Source organism: Anas acuta, chromosome 1, assembly GCF_963932015.1.
Source record: "Anas acuta chromosome 1, bAnaAcu1.1, whole genome shotgun sequence".
Lineage (NCBI taxonomy): Eukaryota > Metazoa > Chordata > Aves > Anseriformes > Anatidae > Anas > Anas acuta.
Genome location: NC_088979.1, coordinates 149,734,747 through 149,744,569, shown reverse-complemented (window position 1 = coordinate 149,744,569; position 9,823 = coordinate 149,734,747). Strand labels below are relative to the sequence as shown.

Below are 9,823 nucleotides of genomic sequence, written 5' to 3'. Positions count from 1 at the left end.
AAATCCTCTTTCCCTTCACTGCTTTATCAAAAAATACTTTTTTGTTCCAGAACAAGATTTCATTATCTGAAAATTTTTGTTGCAGGAAGAAGAGTGTTAATGAGGTCATATGTAATCAGAACATATGGAATTGCCTTACCATTATCTGTTTCAACTGCTTTAGAAAGAGAGTGACAGAGAGGTATGTGTGTGTGAAGAGAGGCAGTTGCCATAGCTAATAGAGCATTCATTTGCCAAGTGAGTAGGAGAGCATGTATCTAAGAAGCACAAGCAGTTGTTGGTAGAGGATACTTAGAGATGGCCATTGAAATGAATGACTTCCCCATCACCCTCTCCCCTTGAGATCTCACTGCTCTTAGTCTTACAGTGGACAAAAGGCTGGTTATCTCAGCAAGACTAGAGCACTGCCTACAGGAAAGTGAGGTTCATATAGTGGCAGATAAAACCTGCAGGTAAGAGGAGGAGGTGGCATTATGCAAGGCCAGGACTAAGGGTGTGGGTTAGATTCCCACATTCCTCTTGAGAAAGCAATGTGAGAGGGAGGCTCCATCTCAAATGCTTGTACAAAAACAAGTGCAGTATAGAGAAAAAGAAGCAGGAAGAGATGTGAGTGTGAACAGTTGCAGTGCAATGGTGTTGCTAGGATCAGACAGGAGTAGTGAGATAACACATGACAACTGTGGTGCAATGAAGACTTTCTAGAGAGAAGAGAGAGGTGAGGCAAGAGCACATGCACAAAGCAAAAGTTGAAATACACAGAGATCTGATGTAGAACAGGCAACAGGCAACTTCAATAGCCTTCTGTTAATGAGTGAAATACTGCAGGGGTCTGTCCTAGGATCTGTCATTTTTAACATCTTTTCAGTGACCTGGAGAAGCCAAGACAATGCACTCCTATGAAGTCTGCAGATGCCACCGGGTTTGGGGGAAGAGTCAGTACACTTGAGAGCTGTGCTGCCATTCAGGAGGGTCTATGTAGGCTCAAGAAATAAGCCAACAAGAGCCTTATGAAATTAAATAAAAACAAATTCAAATTCCTGAACACAGAATGGAATAACCTTTAGGAACAGTACAGTCTAGGGACTGACTAGCTGGGGAGCAGTTCAACATGTGCTAGGAGGAGAAATCAGCTCAGTACAAGTGATCCAGGAACTCTCCAGAATAGCTAGGATTAAGTAAGTGTGGCAGGAGGTTGGCCTGGCTTCAGTGAGAATTTCTGACTGAGACCAAACAAGAAAGGAAACATATGGCAAGTGAAAATGGAGACCAAAAAAAAAAAACACAAACAAGCAAGCAAGCAAGTAAACAAGTGAAAACAAAACCAGGTAGGATATAGAAGAGCAGCATGCAGGGAGACTTAGGAGGGCCAACACTTGCCTGAAGTTGAAACCGTCAACTGAAATATCTGAAGAGCCTCAGTTTGCTGGCAGATTCTTCTCTGAGGCTTCCCATAGAGTGGTGCCTCAGGGCAGACTCTGGAAAGGAAGGGGGAGGGAGGTGGGGTAAGGACCACTTACAGAAAGTAAACATACACAGCATGTGGGTCCTGATGGGGTACATCCAATGTTGGTGAGCAAGTTGACTGATGCCGTTGCAAGGCTACTCTCTGTCATCTTTGAAAAGCTATGGTGATCAGAGTAATTCTTTATGACTGCAAAAATTCAAGCAGCACAGCTGCTTTTATTTATTTATTTATTTATTTTAAGAAAAGAGGAAAAAAGATTCTGGGAACCACAGGCCTGTCCCACCTGTCTGGAAAGATTACAGAGTGAACCATTCTGGAAGCCATGTCCAGGCATTGCAAGGTGACTGAGAACAGCCAGTGTGGATTTAACAAGGACAAGTCATCACAACAAAACTGATTGCTTTCTCTGATGATATACGACTGGCTACAGATGAAGGGAGAGCACTAGGTGTTACTCACCTTGACTTAGTGAGGCTTTTGACAGTTTCCAATAACATCTTTATGGAGAGATATGGTTTGGCTGGCTGGCTGAAAACCATGTGAAAACCTGGACTGCTGAGTTCAGTTTAGGTGTCAGCTGCTCAACAACTAGCTGACAGCCAGCTACTAGCTATGATATTTGAGGGTCAATAATGGGGCAGATGTTGTGTAGTATTTTCATTAATGACCTCAGCAATGGGTCAGAATGAACTCTTGCTGAGTTTGCAGATGATGGTAGTTTGCGTAGAGCACTTGAAACACTGGACAGCAGTGTTTTCGTACAGAAGAACCTTGGTGAACTGGAGGAAATGGGCAGACAGAAGCTTCCTGAAGTTCAATAAAGGCAAACACCACATCCTGCATTTGGAACAGAACAGCCACATGAAACAGCACTGGCTGGGGACTGACTGGCTTTGTGTTTACCCTGCAGAAAAGGACTTGGTCCTGGTGGGCAGCAAGGACAAGGTGAGTCAGTAGCACATGGTAGTGAAAGCTAACAGCGTACCGAAGTTTATAAACAAGATTGTAGCTTCCAGGTTAAGTGATTAGACTCCAGGTCAATGTCAGCCAGCAAAAAGCATGAGTCCTATAGGAGACAAAGGATTTGAATCTCACCTGATGACTTCTGGCTGGATGCTCATAGCTTTGTCAAATGTGCCAGGTACTCTGCAGCAATAAGGAACATACACAGGAGGACTAACATAACATGGACTAATCTTGTGCCCCAAGGTCCATGTGATAACACTCAGCTGTAGTGCAGACAAGCCCTGCTTGGGATTCCCAACTTTCTGATGTTAGTCAAGGGTCAAACCACATTCTGGGATGTGCTGCTTTCCTGAGTGCCCAATTTGGTGTTGATGTGCAGAGGTAGTATTAATGGAAACCTATTGGATATGAGGGAGTGTTTTGTAGCTTTGGCAAATACATTTTTATCAACAGGGGAGTGTGTGTGATCCTCAATATATTCACTTAGTGTCCTCAAGAAGTGAAGACTCACTTGACTGTTACAGGGAAGTATTGTGTCTAGCACTGTCTTTGAGGGCCTGTAACCACCAGCACTTAAAATCAATACTGTATACCCACCATAATATTAGAAACTAAAGTAAAAACAACAAAAAAAATCTAGGTGTGATGGTATTATATGGAATTAGAAAGTAATGGGGGAAAAGGAGCAACCAGACAGGCAATCTCCCCTAGAAAGTAAGCTTCTGGTCAGCTACACTGCTCCTGTTATTAGCGTGATACATATATGGAGCTGGTGGCTGCTTTACTGGGGAGAAGTTGCTGTGCAACATGAAAAACTTGCTACAAATAAATATTCACCAACTTGTGTGAAAAGAAGAGGGAAAAAGCAACCTGTTCTCTTAAGAGTTTTTTTTTTTTTTTTTTTTTTTTTTTTTTTTTTTCCTGTTAAATTTATCCTAAGATCTTAGGCAATTAACTTCTTGTAAGAAGAGACCTATTTTGCTCTACAGGGAAAAAAATCTATGCTGCAAAGATATGGTGAAGGTTGAACGAAATTGAGCTGAATTCACAAGAAAAAAAAAAAAAGTCAAGTAAAGGGGTCAAATGAAATTGCTCCATAAAGTGTTCATTTCTATCCTATCTGCAGAGCTTCAACTAGCACAGCAAAAACTCTGATGCCCCATTACCCTTATTTCAAATTCTCTCTTCTCAGCAGCTCAGTTCCTACACTGGTCACAGGAAGCTTTACTTGACTATTAGGAAAAAAAAAATATGAAAAAAAAGAAAAATAAAGGGGGAGGACAAAGATCAAATCCCTAAACTTGCCCACTTCAATCCAACCTATCCAAGGACAAACAAAACCAAGTTTGTTTCTGTTTCTCACTTGCAGAAAGCACCATTTTGGGACTAAATATTTTCTCTTAAAACAAAACTAAACAAAAATGTATTAGATACTCCAGTTTCTTTCTTTCTCTCTCTCTTTTTTTTTTTTTATCCTTGTTTTTTTAAAGCGAAGTTAGACTGACACAGCTGCTCTTCCTATATATCATAGAAAAACCCTTCCAAGATAAGCAGCCCTTCTCATAGCTGAGCAAATATCATTTAACTGCCTACAATCCAAACAGCAGAATCAAGGCTGAAGCTGTAAATAAGGCCTTGAAATCCTTTCTGCCCTAAAAGAGGGGTCATTTTTTGATTGTAGGAGTGGAGTTCCTGATGTCCAATATGTAGAACTGTTGAGGATCAGAAGAGATCAACCTGAAATGAGTCAATACCTCTCTACCTGGAAAGCTGAGGACTTACATATTTGTGATTTCTTCCAACAGTGACCTATCTGCCGACAGTCATCTAGTAGCTGATTAGTCAAAGACTGCATCTAACAGTGTTATACATTTGGATTAAAGTTGTGAAAATACTGTAGTTCACATTTGTGTCTATGGATATTCACTTTTCTCACAAAGCTCCCTTCGCTCCATAGAATAAATTTATCAGCAAGCACAAATAAATTATTCATGTAGAAAATGTTGTGGTCAACAGAATAAGTAAGGCCTAGGAAAACTATTTTGTCAAGGGTAGTAATTCAAGACAAAATTATGAAGCAGGGATGAGCTGCCTGCAACAAGGGAGATTAGAGCTGACTAGAGTAACCTTCTTAGACCCATGAAAGTAAAAACTTCAGGCAGTGCATAAGAAGACTTTAGCCATGGCATTACATTTTAACCGCAGCAGATTCATTTATTGTTTTGGATATGTCCAGAAGGACCTGCAGAACAGGTTTATTTCTATTTATTGCAAGATTTGTGCTATATAGACCTGTTAGTTAATTCTTTTATTTAATTGTGTGAGGGTCACAAAGACTTGCACTTGCACATTATTACCTCTGTGCCTATTATTACCTTACATGCTGACAAAAAGATGGTATGGCCATCCCTAAATATACCCAGCCACGGGTCCTTCAATGGCAGCATGCTGAATGGCCCAGCAAGGCAGAGCTGGACTCAACCATACATATGACACAGTCACTGACAGGATGTCCCATGTATGTAGAAGAGTTGTGGTGGGTCAGCTCAGGCAACAAGGGAGTTCATCTAACACCACTCTTGCTGAAGGCACCAGCCACTGTATGTAACAATTCATGTGGCTTCACAGAAGAAGCTTTCTTCACTGTTTGGTGACAATGCCCTGTGTTTCCTTTGTCTGGTCTGAAGACTATCAGTTAACAGAGAAATGTCCTCAGGCCTGATTTGTGGATCAAAGAATGCATTAACACACACATCTGCTTCCTTCCAGGCAGCCCTGTGCGGTGACACCAGCTCCAAAGGATTCCTACATCCCTCACATATATCTGTAGCTCTTGCTATATACAGAACAGCTACCTGAATGCTAGCCAAAGCTGGAAGACTTTTAGATAACAACATGAAAAACAAAAACAAAACAAAACAAAACAAAAAAACATCAAGAAACAAACAAACACAGAAAGTGGCTAACTCAGAAGAAGAGAAAATACTGTGTAAAACAGAGAACAGATTTGAAGAGTTTTCTTCTTCCAGAGCATAACAAAACACAGTTTACCAACATGCATCTCCTTTTCATGTAAAAAAAAAAAAAAAAAAAGTTTATTGTCTCGTTTATAAATATTATAAATATGAAAGTGTGCATGGCAAAGTCTAATGGTGAAGAGACTAAAAAGAAAATGGATAGTTATCTTGTTTGAACTGGTACAGTACCTGCAACACCTAGGTGTTAACAGCAAAACGCTGAATGTTAATACTTGGCTTACAATTCATGAACACAGGAACACAGCTCATGAACAGAGGCTTTGTGTGTGTGTGTATCTGTGTGGACTGACCAGACTCACAGAGATAGAACAAAAGACAAAGTTCAAAAGCTGCAAAACTCTCATTTAAGTTCATTCCAGTTCCAGAAGGTGGAAGCTGGGTTGCAACATGCAGACCCACTGTGTAATTAAAGTTAATACAACCATGGAATAATTTACATTTGAAGGAACTTCTGGAGGTCATCTGGCCCAATCCCCACTTCAAGTAGGGCCACCTCTGATCAGGTTTCTAAAGGCCCTGCCCAATAAAGCTCAAAGTACTTCCAAGGGAGTGTAAGAAAGGAAAGAAAGAGCAATGCTGGGGGATATCTGAATTAGCATTTCAGAAACTGTATTTAGGAGAGTAGTTGAAGGAATAGAGGGTATGAGCAAGAAAAAAACAAATAGTTTTGATAAAATAATTGCTTGATACACGTGAGAGAGGTTGATTTTGTTTGTTGAATGGGGATACAGCTTTCTGAAATATGGGAAACCACATTTTGTGGTATATAGCACATAAATAAGCATAAACAAAGAATAGGGTTTGTACAGTCAACTCTTGCCATCTCTTCCTTATATAATTTTCTAAGAGAAAGGAAAAAAATGGATAAAATTTTGGATAAAATGATAGATTTTGAATTCTTTCTACGTCTTGCCTATTGAACTGATTACTGGTGTAATCTGTTGGAGCCATGGGAGTTTCGTAGAAGGTACGGTTTTCAAATAGTCTCTACCAGAAAAGTCTAAACTTAGAGTAGAAAGCAGAGTTATATCATAAGTCTTCATTATGGTCCTGCAATGTTTTTCTTATGACTCCAGTGTTCATGACATAAGGGTTGGTGACACTGAAGATTCAACTTCTTTATTGACATGCCTTTGCAAGAAGCATTAGATAGGATACTAAATTTATTAACAGAATAACTCAAACAATGGGAAGCAGCAGAGGTAGGGTGGAGTATCTATCTAGAAATCTGCTAAAATTGTCATTTACATTGTTTCATCAAAAAGGCAACATTTTATTTATTTATTTTTTTTCTACAGGCAACGTTATGAATTAGAATGATCCACGTTAATTCATTTACAATTCAACTGGGATGCAAAAAACATCCCTGGTTTTTCGGAGTTAGCTGGGTTACTACAACTGTAGCTACTGAATAAAAAGCATTAAAGAGAGGGTTAAATTCAGAGGAGATTTGTCATGGAAAGGGAGCTTTTCCTTGCAAGTGATCTCATTTATTATCAATAAAATCATTAGTTCTAACTGTCCAGATTTCAATACAGGAATGGGCTTAAATGTTCGCTACAGTTTGTCTTCCAGTATGCAACCATCTCCCATCTTCTCCTATAATTGAACAAAAATCAAACTTTAGCATCATTGAAAGACTAACTCTAAAACATTGTCCTTTTTTCTTTCAAGTATTTAACAGAAGCTGAAATGATTGTGAGTTTATATTTCAGCAGTAGGTTCTCCAATCTCCCATTAAGTCATTCATCTTCAGTCTATTCCTCCAGCAAGTGTTTACTACTCAGATGATCCATGTATGCCATTGTGCTTATTTGCTGTGTGCCTTGTAAGGCATTTGTCTCTGCTTGCAAACAACAGGTCTTCTAGCATTTCAAGAAATAGACATTAGGAAAACTGAGGGCAGAAGCTCAGAATGCAACCACTGAATGTGTTGCTTCAGAGCTTAAAAAGAGACATCAAACCACACATCACAAAAGTGATCTTTGACAAAAATAGACAAAAACAAGAGTTACAAGTTCATAAATGTTTGTCTAAAAATCAAACTCACAGCTCTTTTCTGCTTTAATACTTTTTTTCCAAAGTAAATGCCAGAAGTAACTAGCAAGTGTTGAAAACTGCCTTCCACTTTTTATTTCCACCACCTGCCAGTGGAAGCTGGTCCACATTTCTGTCAGTGGTTACTTGTAATCCTTTCAAGATGCAAGAGACACAAAGAAGGAATGGGTATAGAAAGAAGGCATAATAGTAAAAAGCTTACTTGGCCCACCTTGGCTTTACAAAATTAACTTTTCCCTAATCATAGCATGAAATGAACTCACTGTTTTCTTATGCCAGCTGCACAACCAGAGGGACTGTATAGCTTTATCCAGACCTTATTCATACCCTATGGTTGTGGTGGATTTGTCATTTCAATTATGCATGCTCTGAGAGTAGAAAGCTGAATTCATAATGAAGTTCCAATGCCATCAAGGAGAAAATCAACTTCACATGCTGAAGTACTATACAGAGTATTTTTGCCTTATACCTGCCTACAAAACCATTTCCAAAGACAGCAGGAGGGAAATAAGTCTCATGTATAGAAAAACAACAGTACACTTACTGAGTCTCAGACCCATCCATTGTTGCAAATTGACTCTATAAAATGCACTCCTCCACTTTGCTGAATAGCCAACTCAGCCTTCTCTTCCTTCTCACTGGGTAATGTAACCAACTCCCCCACTTCTTCACCCTGTGTCTCTTAATTGTGATGACCTAGTAGCTCCAAAATTCACTCTAGACATACACATCACTTCCAGAACATGATACTCAAATTTGTCTAGTCGAAAATATTCATTTTAGCCTGCAGATAAGACTGAAAATTTTCAAAATATTGGAATTCATCTTCTAATTATGCATCCTCCTCTTAAAGCTCCACTTTTGCTCCAGTATGCTTTCCCCTATTCCTCTTATTCACTGTCAATGGCAAGCATAAATCCAGTTCCTCCACTGCAGTAGAATTGAATAAGTGATGGAGAAGCATAACGTTAACTGTATCAGGTCAAAGTCAAATCTTAGGTTATTTCATTTTCCAGACAAAAATCTATTTTCATGACTGAGGTTATTGACAACATACAGGATCTACCAGAGAAATGAATGTAGAAACCAGAATAAACTAGGTAAATCCTTGCAGCCATATCTTTTGCAATAGCCACATTTAAGGTGTAAACTTGTACACAACTACCATCATATATTCAAAATATGTTTCATATTTGTCCAAGAGTATTGTTTATTTGGTGGAGAAGGGAGGAGGAAGAGGGGGAAAAAAGAATTTCAAAATGCTTTCCATTTGGCTGGACACCTCTCTTACTGTTATTCATTTAGCAAGCCTTACAGTGCTTTCTTTCTTTTACCTTGGAAAAACAAACTCATCACTTCTTATTTTTCTCTGGTAATTTTATTGGCCAGAAATGTGACAGCTTCACGAGGCACACGGGCAGTCATTTTGCTGATGTCAGTTGAAAATAGTAACAGTACCTTCTAGCAATGAAGTATGAAAATGATGTGCACTAATTAGCTAGTTTTAATTCTTACTACATACTCTTTGGTTTGATGAGTACCTTCCTTATCTCCCCATCTTAAAGATAAAGAAGCAGCAGCCCCAAGTAAGTGAAACCTTCTGAATCTAAGTTGTAACAGATTTGAAATGCATCTTGAATTTGAACCCAGGACTCTGATGTAGCCACCAGGCTTCCAAACATGTAATTCCTCTAGGGGAAGGAATTAAACAAAAATAGTCAAGTCACTCAGCCACTGAGATTCAGCTAAAAGGCTTCCTAGCACCATAAAAAGAAGACTGAATAGCAACATGTTCATAAAGCCTTCAGTTTTCATTGAATTATAGAATCATTGAATGGTTTGGATTGGAAGAGACATTACAGATCATCCAGTTCCAACCCACCTGCCATGGGCAGGGATGCCAACCACTAGATCACGTTGTCCAGGGCCCCATCCAACCTAACCTTAAACAACTCTCTAGGATGGAGCATCCACAGATTCTCTGGGCAACCTGTTCCAGTGCCTCACCACCCTCTGAATGAAGAAATTCCTCTTAATATCTAATTTAAATCACTCCTCTTTTAGTTTAAAGCCATTGTTCCTTGTCCCATCATTATCTTTCCACATAAAATCTCTCTCTCCATTTTTCTTATAAGCTCCCTTTAAGTACTGAAATGCCACAGTGAGGTGTCCCTAGAGCCTCTTCTTCTCCAGGCCAAGCATCGTTAGCTCTCTTAGTCTTTCTTCATAGGAGAGGTGCTCCAGACCTCTGATCATCTTCATGGCCCTCCTCTGGACACACTGTGATTCATATATT

The 9,823-nt window shown here is 39.4% G+C and overlaps 1 long non-coding RNA gene across 1 annotated transcript in view; it reads right to left on the bottom strand.

The window, feature by feature from the left end:
* Positions 1 to 355: 355 nt before the first annotated feature.
* The window catches only part of LOC137850261 (uncharacterized), a 70,242-nt gene continuing 60,774 nt past the window's right edge, over positions 356 to 9,823 (bottom strand). Inside the window, exon 3 of the long non-coding RNA XR_011092410.1 lies at positions 356 to 1,475. This is a non-coding gene — a long non-coding RNA (uncharacterized lncRNA). The remainder of the gene's footprint in view (positions 1,476 to 9,823) is intronic.